General features: G+C 42.7%; 2 long non-coding RNA genes across 2 annotated transcripts in view; one reads left to right on the top strand and one right to left on the bottom strand.

Annotated features, from left to right (window-relative positions):
- The first annotated feature begins 3093 nt into the window (after positions 1-3093).
- Positions 3094-4476, top strand: LOC143648077 (uncharacterized). The gene is made up of 4 exons (XR_013158347.1): positions 3094-3168; positions 3466-3676; positions 3836-3936; positions 4260-4476. It is a non-coding gene; the product is annotated as an uncharacterized LOC143648077 (long non-coding RNA).
- A 9376-nt stretch (positions 4477-13852) lies between these two features.
- Positions 13853-23345, bottom strand: part of LOC143648078 (uncharacterized) — a 56963-nt gene continuing 47470 nt past the window's right edge. Inside the window, exon 4 of the long non-coding RNA XR_013158348.1 lies at positions 13853-14135. This is a non-coding gene — a long non-coding RNA (uncharacterized LOC143648078). The remainder of the gene's footprint in view (positions 14136-23345) is intronic.

The following is a 23345-nucleotide window of genomic DNA, read 5'->3' on the forward strand; positions in this document are numbered from 1 at the left end:
GTCAAGTGTCTGCTTTCCTTTCTCTGTTGGTTAGTCTAGGGAGTTACTTTATGCTGTAGTTTTGCAAGCCAGATGCCTCTTTTTGCTTCTCTTAGAAATTGAAGGCGTCAGTGTTGCCTTCCATAAGGAACTTTCCTGCTGAGAATGAGAGAGAGATCCATTCTCAGCTGTGCCCATGTCCTCTGGAGAATACTAACTGCCGACTGGAAATGACAATCTATTTTCTGATGATGGGAGTGAGTGCCCTGATTTCCCCTCTTTCTGGGGTGTGGATGGGGGCAGTGACTTGGAAGTGTCACTGGGGAAATCATGACTCAGCCAGGAGAGTGAAAGGGGAAGGGTGATGCTTCTGCATTTGGTGTCACCCTGACTAATCCAGTGGGTACCTTTCGGAAATCTGAGGAACCCCCACAATGTGGACGGTCACTCTGCTACTGTTCTAGTTTGCTAGCTGCTGGAATGCAATATACCAGAAACGGAATGGCTTTTAAAAAGGGGAATTTAATGAGTTGCTAGTTTAGAGTTCTAAGGCCGAGAAAATGTCCCAATTAAAACAAGTCTATAGAAATGTCCAATCAAAGGCATCCAGGGAAAAGATACCTTGGTTCAAGAAGGCTGATGAAGTTCAGGGTCTCTCTCTCAAGTGAGACGGCACATGGCGAACACAGTCAGGGCTTCTCTCTCTCAGCTGGAAGGGCACATGGCAAATACAGCGTCATCTGTTAGCTTTCTCTCCTGGCTTCCTATTTTATGAAGCTCCCCAGGAGGCATCTTCCTTCTTCATCTCCAAAGGTCACTGGCTAGTGGACTCTCTGCTTTGTAGTGTTACTCTCTCTCAATCTCTCTGAATCTCATTCTCCTTTTATAGGACTTCAGAAACTAATCAAGACCCACTCAAACGGGTGGAGACATGTCATCCCCTAATCCAGTTTAACAACCACTCTTGACTAAATCACATCATCCAGGGAGATAATCTCATTACAGTTTCAAACATACAGTATTGAATAGAGATTATTCTACTTTTATGAAATGGGATTTATATTAAAACATGACTTTTCTTAGGGGGCACACTTCCTTTCAAACCAGCACAACCACTTACCAGGGAAAGACGCTGTCTTGCCTGGCCTGCCCCATCTCTGTCATATTTCTCCTTTAGCTCCTCACTCTTTTTTTTTTAAGCCATTTTATTGTTATATACTCACACACATGTAATCCATCCATAGTATGTAATAAATGGCTCACAGTATCATCGCATAGTTGTGCATTCATCACCACAATCCGTTTTAGACCTTTTTCATTACTTCAAAAATAAAAAAATAAAAAAAGAGTACCCCAAATATCCCATACCCCTTATCCTCCCCCCAGATTATTTATTTGCTTATTTACTTTTGTCTTTATTTTCTTACTCCTCTGTCCATACACTGGATAAAAGGAGTGTTAGTCACAAGGTTTTTACAATCACACGGTCACACATGAAAGCTATATTGTCATCAAGAATCAAGTCTATTGGATTGTAGTTCAGCAGTGTCAGGTAGTTCCTTCTTGCTATTCTAATATACTAGAAACTAAAAAAGAATATTTCTATCATGGATAAGAATAACCTCCAGAATGACTTCACAACTCTATTTGAAGTCTCTTAGCCACTGAAACTTTACTTTATTTCATTTCTTTTCCCCCTTTTCATCAAGAAATCTTCCTTAATCCCACAATGACAAGGCTAGGCTCATCTCTGAGAATCATGTCCCTTGCTGCCAGGGAGATTTATATCAGTGGGAGTCATGTCCCATGAGAGGGGAGGGCAGTGAGTTTATTTGTAGAGTTGGCTTAGAGAGAGAGGCCACATCTGAGCCACAAAAGAGGTTCTCTGGGGGCAACTCTTATGCATAATTGTAAGTAAGCTTAGCTTCTCCTTTTGTAGGAATGAGTTTCATAAGATCCAGGGCTTTGGCTTATTAGATTGGGAGTCCCTAAAGCTTGAATATCAGCAATTTCCTAGGTGGAGAAGTCTAACAGTTCCACGTTTTACCCCAGTCCTTCAAGGGGACTTTGTAAATACTTTTTTGTTTTCTGCCCAAAATACTCTGGGATGTAACAGGGCATCATGGTAACCTGTACAAACCGACAAGATCTCATGTCCTATTCAAGGTTCCATGTAGTTAAGTTGTTTAAATAAACTGACCATAGAACTTAAATTAGATAGTGGGCTACAAATAATATAAACTTGGTACCAAATAAGCTACTCTTCCTTTGGTCTAACACAGAAGCTAAGGTTTTAAAATATAGACAATATCATCTTACCCTGTATTCTGATTTGCCTTGGTCCTAACCAAGTCCATTTCATTCCTATCTCTAATTGAAGTCTGATCTCTTTTTCAGCTTCTTTAACAGTTGCTGTATGGAGTAAAGCTGACTTTCAGAGCTGCAGAATTCTAACTCTGAATCTCAGGTGTCACACAGATACCTGAAGTTCCAGGAAATGTCCAGGTTATACACAAAGTTGCTCCTCATTCTTTCTTTGCTAGTTGCTAGGATTATTGGCCACAAACTGCAATTTGGAGAGGTTGTGTGGCTTCTCTCCCATCCTATTGCTTCCCCTGCCAACCTTACAGATATATTTTGCACACCCAAAGAGGCTCTGTCAGCCATAGGAGTGATCCATAACCAGATCAAAATCTGCCAACTGTTCCAGGCACTTGGGCTTGAACCAGCCTTCAAGCCCTGGGCGGTGGGAAACCTCAGTCCACAAGTTATATTTGGCCATTTTCTGAGCTTTGCCACGTGAAAATCTGATGTGGAAGTTACATCTATTCCTCAAAATCCTGAGATGGCTCATGACTGCAAAATGTCCTACTATGGCACCTGCATTTCTTTCTTTTGCCAGTTCCTCAACCAGGGAGCAAGGCGGAGGGTGAAGATGGTGACACTCCAGTGGAGAAAGGATGGTGGTATGTGTGTGCACACGGGCATGTATGTACATGTATGTGTGTGCACATGTGTGTGTCTAGGAGTGAAAGAACAAAGTTTGGTGGAAGCGTGAAGGAGGTGGGGTCACAGCAGCTGTTTGTCTCACCCCTTTGTTGTCACAATGGTGCAGGTGGAGAAAGGCTGGCAGGCTGGGGAGGATTTACTGCTTTGAAAATCCATCTGAAAATGTCTTTATGGTCTTGGGTAAGGGAATTCCTCCTGCCAGACAATTCCCTGGGGCTATTTGGGGACAGGAAAACCTCTAGATTTATAACAGAGGAAATGAAACAGAATAGGTTCACCCGGAGGATGTTATGTGGGGCTTTTAATGACTTGTCTCCACTGAAAAGAGGACAAGGGGCTCAGGTGACACTTCAGGAGACCCTTCCTGAGACAGAAAGGGATAGCAGGGTACTCTGTGGAATTCTCTAAAGCTCCCAATATAAAATAAGTTAGGAAAAAAATATATAGTTACTTAATTCAAATTAATTCATTTCACAGCTCATATTCCATCACCACCACTGTTCCTGCAAGCCCTGATATTTTGATGAAAGAATTTGGGAGGTCTTCCCTTTCTGGGCGGTCAGTGGCCCTGATGGCCAGTGAAGGTCTCTGGCTCTGATGGAAGCATTCCCATCTGGAAGCAAATCTGGTTTTATAGTGAGCATGCTCCCTGGAAAGGGAGTGCCCCACGGAAAGCAGAAAGTTCAAGGCAAGTAGTTCACAAACTTCTTATACCTCGGCATTCCCAAGGGACAGAGAATACTCCCTCAGTTACAGTGGTCCATTGGCGGAAGAAGGATGAGAGTGGGGAAGGAGTGGGCTGTGAAGTCTGCAGATTCTAATACGCCTCCTTCTACCCCATCACCAGGAGGTGTATCACAGGAAAAGGCTGTATCCAACTTCCTTTGAGGCCCAGAGATGAATTGAAGTTTTCAAATGCACATGTGCTCCCCTCAGGTTGGGAGTTGGGTATGTTGAGTTGATCACCTTCTGGAGCCAGAGGAAAGAGAAGTGGCTCAGGGCTTGAGGCTTCAGAGGACCTTTCTTTGCCCTTGGACTGTAGTATTCATCCAGCAGAAGAGGGAGGAGTTTGGGCTGGGTTTAACTATGGGTTTAATTATGCTACGGGTTTGATTGTGGCCTCCAAAACGAGAGACTGCCATCCTAAACCCCAGTACCTTAGAATGTGACTCATTTGGAAGTAAGGTTATTGCAGATGGAAGTAGTTAAATTAAGATGAGATCATACAGGTAGGTTGGGTCCTTAATCCGTTACGACTTGTGCCCTTAAAGAAGAATCACAGAGAGACACAGAGAACATGGCCATGTGAAGGGAGGAAGGCACTGTCGTGATGCTGCCACCAGTCAAGAATATCTGGGGTCACCAGAAGCCAGGAGAGAGATATGAAACAAGTTTCCCCCTAGAGACTTCAGAGGGAGCCTGGCCCTGATGACACCTGGATTTCAGACTTCTGTCTCCGGAACTGTGAAAGAATAAATTCCTGTTGTAAGTCACTCAGTTTGTGGTTCTTTGTTATGTCAACTCCTGGACACTAAGGCACAGGATGTCAGTAAGAGGAAACATTACTAATTTAATGTCATTTCAAACATATTTAGTGAATCTCTACTATGTGCTATAATTTATGCTTGGTGCCTTGACCACAAAGGAGGATAATCCCTTGATCAAAGTGCTGACAGGCTGGTGGCATAGATACACCTTTGGCTAGAATGAAGAGATTAGTACAGAGAGGAGTGGAGGATTGAGCTTGGTGGAATAGGGGGCAGAGGACCATTCTTCCAGCCGTGAAGAGTCACACAAGTCTCCCACAGAGGAAATGCCTCTCTCAGCAGAGATTTGAAAGTAGCAGGGGTTACCATGCAAAGGCTGGGTGTTGGTGGAGAAATGTCTGGAAAAAGGGCCTAGAGAGCGGTGGGCTCAGATCTGTAGACACAGGAGTTTGATTTATTAGCACATCTGTGCCTAGGAGATGACACTCTGTTCCCCAGACTTGGAGAGGCCAGGAGGCAGCACTGCCATCAACTGGGCATTTGGAACCCAGTGTGTCTTTCCTTCACAGGTAGGTCAAATTGACTGCAGTCAAGTTACCTACTTCAAGCAGACAATTCCCTTAGCATCAAGGTGATGATAAAGTTCACTTGGCCAGGTGGTCAGAAATTGATGATAAAACATATGTCTCAGTATAGGTGTTTGATAAATGGAAGCTATTATTTTGGATAAACCCATATAACAAAGAGTCAATTACTGCCTTCCTCACTAACAGCCCTTTCCTGACTCAACCCAAACCATGGGATGCTGGTCCCCTTGGCTGCAGATGACTGGACCAGTGGAGGATACCCAATCAAAGACATGGGCTCAGCCAATCAGATTCTTTTCTTTGTGAGTTTGAACTAAGTGTCATGAAAGCAGACCCATTAACGGGAAGGAGATGCTGAATTTGGGCTGAAGTTTGCATTGTGAGAGGTTGAAGCTAGATGCAGGTTGAAGTTATACAGACTCTGAAAAGCTGTGAAGAAGCCACAAAAACCTGTTTGGAGAGAGATGCAGGACACAGCAGGGGATTTGAAATCCAAGGAATACAGCCCCTTGAGAGATGAAAGGGTAGTGTTGGTTCAGGCTGCCTGGGTTAGCCATTTGGTCGCAATGAACAGAAACCCATGAGAGAGAGAGAGAGAGAGAGAGAGAGAGAGCGCTGATGTCTTTATATTATCATCTTTATAACATGCTATGACTTCAGTGTAATTTTACAGCTTTCTTCACATAGGTCATGCACATTTCTCTTTGTTCTATTTTTAGGCATTTCAGAGTTTTCCTATCCTTCTACACAGGTTCTTTCCCCAAAGCATTCTCCAATTGGTTTTGCTGTTATCTACATAAACTACTGATTTCTGTATTTTTCACTCTGTAGCAACTCATCTTACTGAACTCCATAAATCTGGTCATTTTCAGTTATTTTGTGGGTTTCCAGGTAGACAATCTCATCATCTGCAAATAATGATAATTTTGCCTCCTCTTCCACTATTTTTTAACTCTCTTTCTCTGCTTTGTTTTCCTCATATTCCATCCTTTTACCTTGAGGGAGACTGAAAAGTTGACAAATCATCTCATGACATGTTCATTTTCATAGGCTGTCTATTTGGGGTTGATTGATTTCAATTTCATAGGTTGGTTTTTTTCGAAGGTATCTCATTCTACCTTTGAATGTACACATTTTATATACTTGAAGATTAAACTAGACTAAATAGTGCTATCGTGAGGGAAGATTGGAGAAGAAGAGAGAGTCAAAGGTTAGGGCTCATGTAGGATTTGTGCTGAAGGCAATGAACCATAATAATATTATGTATAGTTTATTTCACTTAATTCCAACTCAGGTCATGGGCGATCCAGGAGAGATCTTGCAGTCACTCTGTAATGCCCATCTTCACAGGAGCTGTGTTCATCAGCTCCCCTTTGGATTTCATTTGCTGTAATTTGGTCAGACTTTATTTGTGGCCTGATTGATTCACTACATGATGTGAATTGTGCTCATTTACCCTCCATTATGTTTTCCAGTTGCAGCATTAACATTGGCTCCATTTTCATTATGCCTGTGAAAATGAGTGCTGTTCAGTGCCACACTTTCCTTTTGGAGGTGGTTTGTTACTGGCTAACAGTTGCTTAATTGGATAAGAATTAAGGGTAAGCAGAATGTTGCTGTGCTAATGTGCCATCACTGGGAGTTCAGGGTCTAGAGAGTGAAGATAATGATGGGTTTGGGACAACACATGTATCCTGGTACAGCTGACAGGCAGGGCTGTATCAGGGTTCATTGATAAATGAATTGCTGGTTTCACAGCATGAAGATGATTAGAATTGGAACCACAATTTCTGCTCCTTGCTCTGTAAAGCTTATCTGAGTATGAAAATTTTTCTGAAAGAGATCAAAAAAAGCTGAATGCTCTAATTATCTCTATGGAGAGTGTGAGTGGGCTGGAGAGCCTCTCTGACACCCAATGGCCAAAGGTGATGCCTGCCGTGAACCACCATAGTTCACCAAGGATAGAGAATTGCCCGTCTTTACTGCTCTATAGGCTTCTTTTGGAATCTGTGATAGGTTGAATTGTGTTACACACCCACCCCACCAAAAGATAATGTCAAGTCCCAACCCCTGGGTCTTAGCTAGGGTTCTCTAGAGAAACAGAATCAGCAGGCGATATCTGTAGATAAAAAATTTATGAAAGTGTCCATGTGGGCCGTGCAATGGTGGCTCAGTGGCAGAATTCTCACCTGCCATGCTGGAGACCAAGGTTCTATTCCCAGAGCCTGCCCATGCCAAAAAATAAACAAACCACAATAACCACAAAGTGTCCACATAACCATGGGAATGTAGAGTCCAAGGTCTGTAGGGCAGGCTGCAAACTGGTAACTCTGATGAAGTTTCTCAACAAACTCTCAGGAAAGTCTGGTTGGACAACCATGGGTATGGAAGAGTCTAAAATCCATAGGGCAGGCTGTGAAGCTGGCAACTCTGATGAAGGGTCTGGACAAACTCCACAGGAGAGGCTCACCGGCTAAAGTAGGAAGAGAGACCGTCTCTTCTGAAGCCTCCTTACAAGCCTTCTGGTGATTAGATTAAACATCACTCAGTGCAGAATACACTTCCCTTAGCTGATTACAAATGCAATTCAGCTGTGGTTGCAGCCAGAGTAATCATGATTTAAGTCCATGAAATGTCCTCATAGCAACAGACAGGCCAGTGCTTGCCCGCCAGATCACTGGGCACTTCCTCCTGGCCAAATTGAAACATGAACCCGACCATGACACCCTGGTTCTATGAATGTGAACTGATTTAGAAATAGGGTCTTTGCAACATTATTAGTTAAAGATGAGGTCATCCAGGGGTAGGATGGGTCCTAATCCAACACACTTTATAAGTGTCCTTATAAGGAGAGGAGAAGAGACAGAGAGAAGACGGTCATGTGAACCTGGAGGTAGAGATTGGAGTGATGCTGCACAAGCTCAGGAATGCCTGGGGCCTACCAGCAGCCAGGGGAGAGGCATGGAACTGATTCTTCTCTACAGACTCCAGAAGGGCATGACTCTGCTGACACCTCAATTTTGGTCTTCTGGCCCCCAGAAATGAGAGACACATGGTTTATGGTCTTTTGTTGCTGCTTCCCCAGGAAACTCAGACAGAATCTTTCTTTCAGACCCCCAAATGAAAAGCAGCATTTCCTAGCCTACTTGCAAGATGAATGGAAGGGCAAGCAAGACAGTTGTCTTCCCCCAAACCAATCTGGTCTTTGACTTAGCTGAGATGGATTCCTGCTCAGAAATACCTACTCACAGGTGAAATCATACAAGCACTCAATTAGACAGGCAGGAATGAACTTTCCCAACGAAAACAAGGTCCTACTCACTGATGCTTATCTCTGGTCCACTGTGGCTTCCTGTGTCCAGATGCTCTAATCCATCAGTGGGATTTGGAAGCCACACAGGAAAGATGCCCGACCAGAAATAGAAGAGCTTATGGTTGATTTTCTAATTATTGACCAGCCAGAAGGTTAGATGGAACTAATAATGGGGAGAGACTGAAGACCATCCCACACCCATGGATGTCAGCAGCCACCCCACCCATCTCTCCACATTGCACTCCCTCTCTATCCCCACATCCCACCCCAACATATTCCTTTGTGTATCTTTTAAAAATACATATTTGATCATATCATTCTTTTCATGTCTTCCTGCCCTAAAATGTAAAACCCTTCAATGGCTTTACTGTGCTCTTAGGACAAAGCCAAATAGGACCTGCATGGTGCCATCTTCCTTCACTTTCTGCATGTTTTCAGCCCTCGGAGTCGATCCTCCTTCTCCAAAATTGGGCATTGAGCATTTGAATTTGGCTTCTCCATCTTTTCACTCTATCCTTTTCTTTGCAGCTGGTTAACTCCTACCACCATTTAGTTCTGAGCCTACATGATATGCCACTTCCTGGAATAGTTAAGGCAAAACAATTGCTGAAATAGATAACCCTCCAAATCTTGGTGGCTTCACACAATGGATGTTTATTTTTCACTCACACTAGAATTCCAGGTACTACAGGTGTTTCTGAATCATCTCCAATCTCCACATGCAAGATGGTAGAAAAGGTGTGTATTGACCATACCCAGAAGTGACCAATTCCTTCCAGTCTCATGGTCGTGTCCAAGGAATCTGGAAAATGTAGTCTACCTGCTTGCCCAGGAGGTGAAGAAAGAGGGTTTTTTTTGAGCATAATGTGGTGTCTACCATGAACCACTCTTCACTTCCCTCCACTCTCACCAGGCACAAGGTACCTCTCTTTATAGCACTTACCACAGCTTGGATCCCACACATTTAAGTGTTTCTTTAATCAGTGCTTGTGGTCAGAGATGCCTGTTATTGGCATAAGTGGTGCTCAGTAAATTCTTGCTGAGGATGCATGAATGAATACATACTCTTGTTTGTTAGTGCACTCTACAGAAACTCTCAGCAGTCTCAACATGATTGAGGGCAAAGAAACCCTCATGCTTTCATTCCACAAACAACCAAGTAAGAAAGAACCCGATTCAGCCCAAGTTCCAAGTCTTCTACTTTTCAGTGTTTCAGTTTTCTTCTTGTGAGGGTCTTAGAAATCCAGCTGTGTCAGGGTTTTGTTTTTCCCTCAATTTACAATGGATGGACATACAATGGAATTCAGAACAGATGGGCACCAAGACATGGGTACATTTTTAGGTCTCCTCCCATCAGCAAATAACCAAAGAAATCCCCAAGCCTATGGTAGCTTCAAGATTGACAAGTGCCTCAATGCTGTTTACAGCTGTTGGGAAATCCAGGATTCTGCTGGTTATATTTTGGTTTGCGTCATTCCTTCTGTATCGAATTCCCTAGCCCCTCCTTAAACCTCCCATATCATGGGCAGTAGACCACCGTGACCATGTGGTTGGAAGAACCAGGTTTCAGCCCCAACTCAGTGAACAGTGCCAGTGTTGTTGTGGGGAGGAAACATCACTTTCTCTGTCCTCACTCTGGTGTGCAAATGAGGGATTACATGTGGAAACGAGGGATTACAAAAGGCCACCTTCCCCTGTGTCAGGTGGAGGCAAGCTGCTAAGCACTTTACATGCATTATTTCAGTTAATCTTAACCTTACAACGTATGGTCTTTATCCCTATATTACAGATGAGGAATATTAGGCTCAGAGAAGATAAAGGACATGTCCAGGTTCATGCAGCAAACAAGGGATGGGGTTGAATTCCTCCTGTGGGTCTCTCTGGCCTGAGAGCCCGAGGTCTTTGATCAGCATACCATCCAGTGCAAGGCATTGAATACTAACAAATTTTGTAATTTATAATATTTCCTCTCCACCTAAGGTGTGACTAGGCTTCTACCTATGTCAGTGAGCATCACGACACCTCTTTTAATCCTTCTAGGCTGTAGGGGGTCCTCCTGCCTCTGAATTCTAATAGTGGTGGTGGGCAAAACAATGGCCCCCAAGGATGTGCATGTGCTAACCCTTGTACCTGTTAAGATTACCTTATATGTCAAAGGCAACTTTGCAGATGTTAAGAATTGTGAGATGGGAGATTAGCCTGTATCGTATGGGTGGTCCAGTATAAGTCCTTATAAGAGGGAGTTGGGGTCAAAATCAGAAAAAGAAGTGAGATGATGGAAGCAGAGGTTAGAATGGTGCACTCTGAAGATGGAGGAAGAGGGCCCAAGGTCAAAGCAGTCTCTAGGTGCTGGTAAAGGTAAGGAACCAGGGTCTCCTCAAGAACCTCCAGAAGGAGCACAGTCCTGCTGAAACCTCCATTTCAGAACACAAGGCTCATTTCAGACTCTGACCTCCAAGACTATAAGATGCTAAATGTGTGCTGTTTTTAGCACCAGTTGGCATTAATATGTTACAGTAGTCATTGCAGTGATATTTTCTATGCCACATGTCTTGAGAGGTCTAATAACTTAACTATATTGCATGTATTAAATATTACTGACCCAGCTAATGAAGAAGCCCTTGAGGTGGGCAACCTTCTCTGTAAGAACAGTGCATATACCTAAGAGGGGCTGAATAATATCTGTGGCATCCAAAACTGCAGAATAATGGCGAGGCCATTGAGTTGCCTGGAGAACCCCATGTCACCAATCTGGGCTGCTGGGAATGAAAGCTGTGGTAGAATTATTGCCTCTACAGTTTCGACAGGATTCCTCAGACAAGGAGATGCCAGGGAGCTGTAGTGAGCCTGCAGCTTTATTGGATTTTCAGGAACCCATGACTGGCAACCTGTGGGGTGAGCTCAGCTGGGAAAGATGTCCTGCTCGAAGGGCTAGCCTGAGGCCAGCATCTGGCTGTCCTCACACATTTTCTCATGGTTCAGGTACAGTTCAGCTTTTGTGTATGGCTTGTTTGTAACCAACCAAGCTGCAGCCTCTGCAACACCAGGACACTGAGCCAAGCAGGGACGATGCAGGGCTTTGCACCATTTGCCTTCCTGCCAGAGACTGCACTGATGTTCCACCAGGATCCCCTCTCCTCGCACTGCCATAGAGCTCCAAACAGAGGAAGACGAGCTACTCTTTTGCCCCTCCTGATGTAGACAAACATTGGGGTCCTAAAACAGGAAATGGGGATTTTTTAAATTTGATAATCACCTGGTTGATGGTATAGTGGCAAGGGAATCCCATGGAACTGTTCCTGGAGGGGCTGGGCTCAGCTTTTGCTGAATTTTGCAGCTCCTTCAGTCCAGCTCTCACTTACTTGGCTGCTCTCACCTTCCTCTGGGCCCCCCACCCCCACACATTTCTTTGAGTTCATAAATCAAAGCATGGCAGTGCCGGAGACTATACTAGGGCCCTCTATCTCATCCACTCTTGGATTTTATAAAAGAATAAAGCACAGGTCAGAGAAATGGAGCGCCTTGTTCAGGCCTGTGCAGCCAGGCTAGGACACAGAGTTAGTTAGGGCTGGTGCATCTCGTAATGAAGCTTTTCCCCTACAAAGATGGACGCAGCCAACTCCAACCTTCCATCAAAGGCAAGAGGTTGTTTTCCCAGCCAAGCCCCAAGAGGCCTCTCACTGGCCAGTTTTCCCAATTATTTGCTAATATTTCCTGGGAATGGATGGGGAAGAAAGGTTAAGAGGCACACAAATAGCAACCCACTCTATTGCTCTTTCTGTTCAAATTCAGAAGAGTGGCAGCACTGGGGTGTGGCACTCAGGATACAAGCTCAGCTGCTTTAACCATCACCCCAAAAAACAGTGGCTTAAATAAGGGAGTTATTTCTCCTACCTCTAACAATTTTGATAGACTATTCTAGGGCTGAAGTAGTAGCTGCACAGTATCAGGGACAGACACTCCTTCCATCTATGGCTCAGTCATCCTTAGGGTACAGCCCTTTCCCATACCCCCATTCCAGCTGCAGAAGGGGGCAAGGGGGATGGACGACTGAGAGGTAAATGTGAAAGCACAATGCACAGTCTCAGCCACATAAGGCATCATATGTCATCACAAATATGTAGACCATTGGCAGCTGTCCATTTCTTTTAGCAACTGGAAGTGACAGGGACATTGCTGCTCAGAACAGTGCCCAGCCAAGGCCTGATGGGACTGGGAGGATAAATATCCCAGCTCCCTCTCTCCCTAGGTGAAGTGGCTTTGGGGCATGCTCAACCTGTCTCCCAGATCCCCTGGTGGGAACCCCTTGTGGGGCAGAGCCCCGAATGCCCACTGCTTGATAATCTGCTCTGTATTGGCCTCCCTCCCTTCCCCATCTAATGTCTCTCTTCCCTCATGATGCTTCCTCAGATAGCCTCCAAAATAGATAACTTGTACTCAAATTCTTGTTTCAAGGGTTTATTTCCAGGGGAATCCAGCCCATGTGGCAGGGAGATGTGGGTATTTTTAGCTAAAACTCAGGTTTCAAGAATTCAAAACTATATGACACATGATGTTTTGCTTACATCATATTTTTTACAATCTTCTTTTATTTAAAAACGAATAGTTGCTTAAGATTAAAAGGGCAAGAATTGACTTAATTTTTACCCTTCACAAAATATTCTATTTCCTTCCTTTAAGAAGTAACTTCTCCATAAAGGTGAAAAAGGTAGAAAGATGGTGTAATGAAAATGCTTTGCATCAAGTTCTGGCTAAGTCATGGGGATACAAAGTCAAAACAGATCTCAAGATCCTTGATTGTTTAACAAACTCATCCACCAAAGCAGAGAAGCTGGCTAGGTAGAAATTGATGTCTGAACCTTAAGCAAAGTTACTGACTTTTGAGTGAGAAAATACCGCAAAATTATTTCTATTTTAGCTGCTCATAGAACTGCATTTCAGCAGCTCTAGCATAATCTGTATCAAGCTGTAAAACATCACTTGGCAGCTTGTTTGAAGTGGATCCAAACTATCTTGTCCGAATAGAAAAACACAGCACATTTGTAAGCAAGAAGGGTTAGATTCACTGCTTGTGGGGAGGAGGGGCCAGTTACTTTCCCTCTCCCTGTTGCCCCTTCTGTTCCAGAAATTTTTCTGCTGGCTTGAAGACCAAAGGTGGAAAACAAGCTTGTATGATTTTGTACTTCATTACTAATTATTGATCCAGATCTCTCTGTGCACATAGCAGCCAAAAATAAAAGAAATATTTTTTTTAAGAAATAAAAGTCAGAAGAGGAGTGAGTTTGGAGGAAAGATGAGAAGGAGAAAAAAGAAGCAAAGAAAGAGAGAGGCAGAAAAGGAGGAGAGAGAAAAGGAAAAAAGGAAGTAAGGAGGGAAGAAAATAATCTCTCTTTAGCTTGCTTTTGAGATAAGAGAAAATTTTCACCATTGTCTTCCCAAGTAAAACTAAAAGATTTGATGCAGCAACTTATGGCAGATATTGTAGATTTTATTCAAGGAGCTGGAGAGCTATGGTCAGCCCATGGATGGGCGTGGGGTATGTGAGGGCACAAGCTGGGTCAGAGATCTGTGTTGGCCACCAGTTCACTTCCCACCTACCATATCCAAGGCCCTGTACCAATTCCATGGGAGCACAGAGTGAATGATGCTATTCAAGAAGACACAAATAGTTCTCGTGTGTGTGCTTCGGTAAGGTACAATGTTAAGATATGACCATCTGCCCACAGAGAGCTTGCTTTCCAACAGAGGTGACAGGCATACCTGCAAATAACAAGATAAAGTGGTGAGTTCTTTGGGAGAGAGAGAACAAGAGATAAATGAGAAGAGAGAGGTCAATTTCAACTAAAAGAACACTGCACGGAAAAGTGCATATCTTGAAGAAAGCATAAAATTTCTTCAAGATATGCACTTGTGAAGATTTGGAGAGGGACATTCCAGGAGATGCAAAGACATAGAGGTAGGAAAACACAAACTGCTTTTGAGGAATAGCAAGTATTCCCATTTGGGAAGCAGGAAGCTTGGAGTGGTAGGTTACAGATGGCCACTGCTGGCTAGCAGATCCTCACCCTTGTCTTCGCCCTATCTTGTCGAACATGGCCAGTCGACACTGCCCAGCCTCCCTTGCAGGGGAATGTGGGCATGTGACAGAGAAGTGTGGGCAGAAGCAATGTGAGAGAGAACAGGACATAAAGAAATGAGAAGAGCCTCTTTTGAGCCAGGCTCATTAAGATAGATGTGGTATGTGTGGTCCTCCATTCTCCTCCTGCCACAGTGGGGATGACCATGAAGGTAACTCTGGAAGCCCTTTGAGGTGGCCCAGACCCAGATGGAAGGAACCTGGGTCACTGAGGACCCCGTGGAAAGCTTCCTGGCATTCAGAAGCACACCTTTTAGACGACATGGTTTGAGTAATAAATCAACTTCTATTGTGTGACTCCATTGAGATATGGAGGTTTATCTATTATAACTACTAATACCACCCAAAACAATATGGTTATGGATGAAAAGTGTGGATTTTATGTTTATCAACAGACAATGGGGAACCTGAGAGTCTCTGTCTCCCATTCCAACAGGAAATGTCTGGGATGGGCCCTGCTGTCAGTCCAAGGGCTGTGGATGGAATAAAGGGAGGCTCCATAATTGCCTTATTATGGAACCCCAGACAATAAATTCTCAGCTATGATGTCACCCTTTGGGGTGTGCCTAGGACTAGGGCTACCATAGAAATGTACCATAAACTAGAGGTTTAAAACAACAGAAATGTATTGTCTCACTGGTCTGGAGACTGGAAGTCCAAAATCAAGGTATGAGCAGAGCTGTGTTCCCTCTGAAAACTATAGGGAAGAATCCCTCTTTGCCTCACGTGACTTTTGGTGGTTGCTGGCAATCCTTAGTTTTCCTTGGCTTGTACATGCTTCAGTTGCCACATGGCCTGCTCCCCTGTGTCTGGGTGTCCCCATGTCTAATTTCCTTCTAATAAAGACATCAGTCATATTGGTTGAGGACCCACCCTATTCCAGTTTGTCCTCTTCTTAACTAAGCACATCTACGAAGACACTACTTCCAAATAATGTCACATTCACGGGGCCAGGGATTAGGGCTTGAACAAATCTTTTTGGGGGGAAATCATTCCACACATAACAAGGAAGAAAACCATCCTTGGCTGGTGGGCCATGCTTAGTATTTCACAAACTCATTTTTCACAGGAGGTGCGGCACGTCTATTATTTGCAAGTCCTGTACTCCATCATGCTGAAGGATCAGAAGTGGAAGAGAATTCTTGCTCTTTAAGACATTTCAGCCTAATAGGGGGAGAAAGTCAAGGTCAAACCAAGGTCCATTACAAGGCAGTTTATTGACCTGGCAGAAGAGGAGACCAGACAACATGCCTTGGTGGAAGGTGGACCGGCACAAAGACACCGCTTTACCCTCATGCCTACACGCCACAGCACCCCTGCTGCTGCCACTAGACCACCATTAGTGCCGCCAGGTACTGATCACGCACCCCAGCCAGGGCTGATCTAAGTGCTCTCACATTCTACTTCATTTAACCTTGACAGTACCCCTGTGAGATGGGCACTGTGATTGCCTCCACTTTGCAGATACATTTAAGGCCACCAAAGCCATCGACTGTGTTCTGGACTTCAGGACTTTGGGCCTATCTTATGTGTTTGAAGCTCCTTGAAGCCAATTTTCAAAGCCTGAAAGTTGTGTAATGGTTTCGGCTTTGTTTTCCTAATCACGCAGGAAAGAATCCTAAGAACTGTCTTTTGTGTCAGTACTAGGCCTTTTTAAAAGTGCAGGTTTTTAGTTATTCTTCAATAGAAGAACAAGGTGTTTGAAGATAAGCACATTCATCTGGGAATGGAGTAGTTTCCAGCCAAGTGCTACAGCACATAAATGTTTAGAGTTTTGTGTCTTTTAAAACTAGGCAGTAACAGCGATTGCCTTGATGACTGTCCTCTACTGTCATGGATTTTATTATATTGATTAAATTATCTGGAATACAATAAAAGGGACCTCTCATTTGAGAAATAAAATTAAGTGCTTGGAGTCGTGACCTATAGAAGAATAGAAAATTAATGAAGATGGTTTTTAGAACAAATACTCTGATCTGAACACTGAATTTCATTCCCCTAATGCTGCCCACTGCCTCCATCAATTCCCTCTTTGCAACCATCATCACATATTGACTCTGCTCTTTATCCGTACCCAGACCTGTGGTCCTGTCCTCTCTATTCATTACCTTCATTTCCATTTTAGCTTCTGCTTCTAACAACCATTTTTTCAGGGTACCCCTCTTCGTGCACTGCCCTTAGTTTTTGGCTAAATTTTACTTTTAAAATAGTCATATGTTTCTATAAGACTGAAAAAAATTACTGCTCTGCCACATTTTTCCCACCTCTATGTCCTGTTTCCCCAAAAAACATATGTCAAGGTTTTCAGCAGTTTCTTCTAGCATTTACATCAATTTTTATAAAACACATGCTTATGTAACTCTTTGTTGCTATTACACATTCAAATATTCTATGTCAACTTCCCACATGGGAGGTAAGAGCTAAGCTCTCCTCCTATCTCTCCCTGGCCCTCTCCTCCCAATATAATTTATATTTCAATCAGTTTTCGTGCTTTCATTATTGTATCTGTATACTATAATCGGTAGCTGAGCCATTTAGTACAATGTCATTGCATTTGCTTTTTCTGAAAGTTCATAATTGCCTATTTTTCCCTTTCTTTACTTTTTATGTACTTCCCACTATTTTAATCCCAAACTTTCCACCAAAAGTGTCTCTCTCCCCATTGTATTCAAATACATCAAGTAATCTATAGCTTCTTTTATTTATTTTCTGACTCATCCTTCCTTTCTCTTGCTTTAATCCTGGGATGTCTATTCATTACTCATTGGTCATTCTCTGAACCTTTCTCCTGGTCAGAGTTTCTGTCTTCTGTTTCTCATGTCTTTCTCTTTCTTTAGTTTCTCCATATTAATGAGAATATCTTTTAATTTCTACTGAAAAAAAAGTATCTAGGAGGTATATATTTTTGAGATTTTGCATTTTTGAATATGTTTTTTTCTAAATCTTCATAATTGAGTGATAGTTTGGCTGGGTATAAAATTTTAGGTTAGGAATAATTATTTTCAGCTTTTTAAGCTGCTTGCTGGACACCCCCACCCCCACCCAAGCCCACAGCATTATTGCCACATATTTTACAGACAATACAATTCACCCATTAAAAGTATGCAATTTGATTATTTTGGTAATTATATACAGTTTTGTCATCATCGATGCAATCAAGAGATAGAAATGTTTTATCACCCTAAAAAGTTTCTGCATACCCCTTTTTAGTTGATTACCAGATAACCACTGCTCTGCTTTCTGTCACTAAAGTTTTACCTTTTCTAAAATTTCATATAAATGGTCTCAGACTGCGTATAGAATTTCATGTTTGCCTTTTCTCACTTAACACAATGTTTTTGAAATTCATCCATGTTGTACATATTAATGTTTCATTCCTTTTTATTACTGAATAGGGTCTCATATAAGCTGTATATACGGCAATTTGTCCATTCATGAAGTAGTGAACAATTATCTTGTATCAGTTTTGAGATTTTATGAGTAATTCTGTGGCAAATTTTTATCTTCAAGTCTTTGTGGACATGTGTTTTTATTTAATTTTTCATCTATGAGTGGGATTGATTGGTCATATCATAAGTTTATGTTTAAATGTATAAGTAATGGCCAGACTGTTCTCCAAAGCGGCTGTGGCATTCTGTATCACCACCAGCAATGTTCCATCACTACACACCCTTGCCAACACTCAATACTGTGTTTTCAGATTTTGAAAGTGTTTCTTCATTATATTCTAGCCTTCAATGCTGCTTCAGAAAAATCTAATGCCATTCTGATTTCTCATTCTGTATACCCTGGCTTTTGCCCTGGATCCTTTCAGGTTCTTCTCTTTATCCTCAGTTGTCTGAACACTTATTGGTGTGCTTTGAGTGATGTCTTTTCTCCATTTTTACTGTATGTTTAAGGGGAATTTTCCCTTCAGTTCCTATAAAATTTCTTAAATGATTTATTTGGTAATTTATTCACTTCTATTTTTTCTGAGTCCACTTTCTAGAACATCTATTATTTGGATGCTGGTTTGGTGAAATTATCCTTCCATTTTGTTTATTTTTTCTCTCCTATTTTTCATTTCTCTATCCTTTTGTCCTACTGGCTGGAAGATCCCTTCAATTTTGTTATTTCGATGCTTCTAATATATTTTCCATTTTTGTTGTCATAATTTCAGTTTTCCTAATCTATTTTTCATTGCCTGAAATAATTATCTTTAGTCACACTTTATTCTTGCTTTATGGAAACAGTACACATTATTAGGATATGAGTTAGGGTTTTCTTCCCGGAGATCTGTTATTCTTCTTGTATGGCCTCTGTTTCTTTTTTCCTGTATCTTTGCTATAGGATTTGTATTCGCTTTTATACTAGATCACAGATTTTCAGCTGGTGAGTGATTTTGTCCTCAGGATAATGTCTGGAGATGTTTTGGGTTGTCACAACCCGGAGGTGGGGATTTGCTACTGACATCTAGTGAGTAGAGAGGCCAGGGATGGTGCTAAACATCCAGCAATGCCGAGGTCAGCCTCACACAAGAAAGGATTATCCAGCCCAAATTTCCCATAGTGCTGAGAGTGCTTTTGTCAAATATCTGCAGGTCTTTGGCTTTAAAGTGCAGTGCACTAAAATGCATCTATGGGTGGGGCTCGTAGCTTTAACAGAGAGATGTCTGGCTGGGTCTTCACAATGAAATGTGTGGGTCATGTTTTTGGCACTAAAGAGAAACCCTCATACACCCCTTAGTGTGAACGTGTAGTGGAAGAGTATAATGCTGACTGCCAGTGTGTTCCAAATGGGGGAGGGGCCCAGGGTCTCACCACTCAGTGTGCATGCTTTTATTGAATTCTCCTGCTTCAGTCTATACTCTGACTCTCGCTGTGTCTATTTCAGTATTCCCAGACAATAAACCCTGGCCTTCTGCCAGTATTGAGGCAGGTATATAATCACTCTTGCACATGCTTTTAATCAATGCCACTGTTTTCAGTGGTACCTGCTCTCCCAGTGCCCAAGTCAGTTTAACCTCAGTCCATCCTTCTCTGCAGCGCATTCCTTCACAAAGAGCTGACCACGCTGCTTTTCCTTGGTAGCTGCCACATGACCTTTGAACTCTCCCTAAATACTCACCCCACTGCCTCCTGCTCTTTAAACTTTTTGTGGATGACCTCACCTCCCATTTTGCTTTGAAGACTGAAGCCATTCTAACATCAATTCCCCCCTAACTTCATTTCTCTTATACATATCCTGGCCACTAACTCTTTTCATACTCCTGTTTATGAAGAAGTATCTATCCTCTTGCAAAGGTACATCTGCTCTTGTTTCTTCAAGAAATGTGTTCTGCAATTAATTTAGTCTTGTATCTTCAGTCACTTCATCATAGTCTCCTTTCTCCCTGCTAGTTTTACTTTGTCTTTAAAACAAAATTCCATGACCCTAGTCTTTCCTGAGAGTCTTGTCCTTCCTATCACAGTCAAATTTCTTTTCATAAGTTGTCTATGCTCTTGCCAGACATTTACAAACTGGTCCCCGTTTCCATTCCTCCAACGTTGCTGTTGAAGCTCTTGGCTGGCTCAGAGATAACTCCATACGTCTTCCCCTCTCTGGTGCCTTCTTCTGCCCCTTTTACTGGGTCTTCCTTTTGTTCCTACATGAGTTGATGGAGAAATCGCTTCAGGCTCACACTCAGCCTTTGCTTCTTCTCTCCTGGATAACCTGCTTCATGCCCATGGCTTCTATTCAGCAGACTCCCGGTTTCCACATCACCAGCTTTCTGGTTTTAAGTGCATAGGCTCCATATAAGCTACACCTGAGAAAAAGGACCCTTTGCTTTTAGATTATATGGAGGGGAGAAAAAGAAGATGGATCCTACAGTATTACTGCAAAGGCTAGATTTATATAGGCAGGGGAGGACATCCTGTTTGCTGTAGTTTCTTGCTGGGCTTATATTACCAAGTGTGGGAAACAGTCTCTGGAATCAGCAAAATAAGATTCAGTATGTCTGCCCTTCTTTCACATCAACCCTTACCCCACTCTGTCTTCATTCGGGACCTTTTTATCCTCACCTAAACTATTCACATACTTCTGTTTGCCAAATTACCCTGAAATTACATTTTGTTCCCCATCTGTAGCTAGACCAAAGAAACATGGTCTTTCTCTGATTCTTTGTAAGGTCAAAATAAAAGCGTGGTGTTTATTCTGTAACTTACAGCACTTACAGGGACAAGGCTGGACTCTTCTGAACCCCATACCTCCCCCGGCAATCTGGATCATTATGCCGCCCCTAGTTGAAGTCTTGGGCTCAGGTTTTTGGCTCTGGCTTGCATTATAATCACCTGGGGAGCTTTTACAAACACCAGTGTTTCAGCACCACCCAAGGCCGATTATGAGGCCCAGGCATCAGTATTGTTACAAGGGTTTTTGTGTGATTCAATGGCGCTGCTAGAGCGGAGAACACAGTTCCAGGTGAATTTTTTTTTTCTCTTCTCTTTGATTTTCTTTTGTTCAAGACTCAAATCTTACTTCAGTGGTTCTCACACTTTAGTGTACATGATCAGCTCCTGGAACTCTTGTTAAACCAGATTTCCAGTTTTCATTCTCAGAGCTTCTGATTCAGTAGGTCTTATGGGTTGAATTATATCCCCCCAAGAATATGTTCAAGTCCTAACCCCTGGTCCCATGAATGTGACTTTATTTGGAAATAGGGACTTTGCAGATGTGCTTGGTTAAGATGAGGCCAAACTGAATTAGGGTGGGCCCTGACCCAATATGACTAGTGTCCTTACAAGGAGGGGGCTGAGGCCTTGTGTCAACTAAGGCAGATATTGAAGGATTGCAGCTGCAAGCCAAGGACGGTCAGCAAATAACAGAATCTAGAAGGGGCAAGGAAGGATTCACTGCTTCAGGTTTCAGGGGGAGCTAACACTTTGATTTGGGTCTTCTAGACCTCCTCTTCTGGTCTAGCTGCAGGTGAGAAGCAAAATACATAATGCATTTCTGTTGATTCAAGCCACCAAGACTGAGATAATTTGCTACAGAAACCTCAGGAAATGAATATAGTACCCCCAGCTTCTGCTTTTCTAGAGGGCAGGTAAGGGGTGCTTCTTATTCTTTGTACCTATCAAAAGTGAGATATCCTGAAAATATATTGCCTCCACAAGACAAGCCAATTGATTAATGAGTCTATAAAAATGCTTCCCAGAAAGAACAGGCTAGAAGCCAATAGAGCACAGCTTATCTGATATATTAAAAATACTGAAGATTACCTATAGTAGGTCATTAAGCAGCAAATGATATAAACAAAAACCTATTAATATTAAATATAATACTTATTTATGCAGGATATGGCAGCTCAAAAATTGTGGGCAGCATGCAAGAAATGTTCTGGAGTAATCATGCCTTGGGTCCAAAAAAAGAGAATGCGTGGAGAAACCTGGGGAGTGCTGGCCCAGCCTCCTCACCCACTGGGTAAGAGCTTCCATCCTAGGGCCAGGGGTTGTAGGGACTGCTGTTCTGAGGAGACACTGGAACCTGCCCATAGTTGGTCTATACTGAGGCTGAGCTCACGTAAAAGGGTTGGGCCAATGCCAACTCTTGGCCAACTCCAGGTGAATCCAGGGTCTGTGGCCAAAATGTTCTGAAGAGGAAGTTCAAGACACATAGGTAAAGCTGAACTCTATACCCTGGGCCAGCTCCACCCTGGAAAATGAGGTACAGATTGACTGGGGGGACTCGGACAGGTGTGTTCTACCTTCTCTATCTTCTCTGGCTGCTCCCTGGATGCTTCTGAGATGTCTCTGCTTCCTAGAAAAATTGGAGTCATGCTTTTCTTTGCCACTACATAGACTTATGGGCTGTTCTCTGAACATACCACAGTTCAAGCTGTCTTGGCCAGGTTGTCCCTACCTAGTATATGTACAGTATATACTATGACATACTCTAATTTTCCTTCTGTGTCTTTTACGTTATTCATCAGCTCTCTCATGTGTACACTTTTCTGGGTACAGGGATTAAAAATTATTTACAGCAAGAATCAGACCATCTTGCTTTTTCTCACTTTCAAAATGCCCAGGCTTGCCATGAGCACCCAGTCATATCTTAACTGGCAAGGCTTATCCCCAGCTCCTCACCTTTGTTTTATTATAATGGAATCTAAGTATTAGTGAAAGCCTTCTGGTTCAGCTGTGAATTGAATTTTCACAGCTGAACCAGAAATGGGCCTTGAGAGTCGGCTAAATATTGTAGTAGAGAAAGGGAGCAGATCAAGACATGAGACCTGGAAGACAGCAGTGAAGCACCACACAGAGCTCAGTGGCTGCACCCTTACAGATGCTGGACAGTGTCTGCTGGGTGAATATGGCCAGAGAATCCACTCTGTCCAACACTTTTTAGTAGAATCCTTTGGGGGTGTTTTCATCACAGAGAAAAGTCATTCTGAAGCTCTAGTTTGGCAAGAACTGTTCACATTGGATTTTTAGTTTCTGAGACCATAGAGGGGGAACTCTAATTTGTATTTTATGTCATGTCTAGACCGAAAGTGTTTGAAATCTGTTGTTTTACCCTAAAAGTTCACATAAACATTGCATTCTATTCTCCAGTGTTTGCATTTTAAATTGCCTATCAGTGAATGTTTCTGTTCTCCAGTGTTTGCATTTTAAATTGCCTATCAGTGAATGTTTCTGGAAGCTACACCATGTTTTTCCTGTTATTTTATGTCCCTCTCCTATGTTGTTAGGTACCCTGGGCTCAAGGTTCTAGGGTATAAACCTCAAACCTGATGGGCTCAGGGTCCAATTGGAAGGAATTGTGTGAAAATATAGATTTTAAACAAGGATTGGTAACTATTGTTCATAAAATGT

This window comes from Tamandua tetradactyla, chromosome 10, assembly GCF_023851605.1.
Source record: "Tamandua tetradactyla isolate mTamTet1 chromosome 10, mTamTet1.pri, whole genome shotgun sequence".
Classification (NCBI taxonomy): domain Eukaryota; kingdom Metazoa; phylum Chordata; class Mammalia; order Pilosa; family Myrmecophagidae; genus Tamandua; species Tamandua tetradactyla.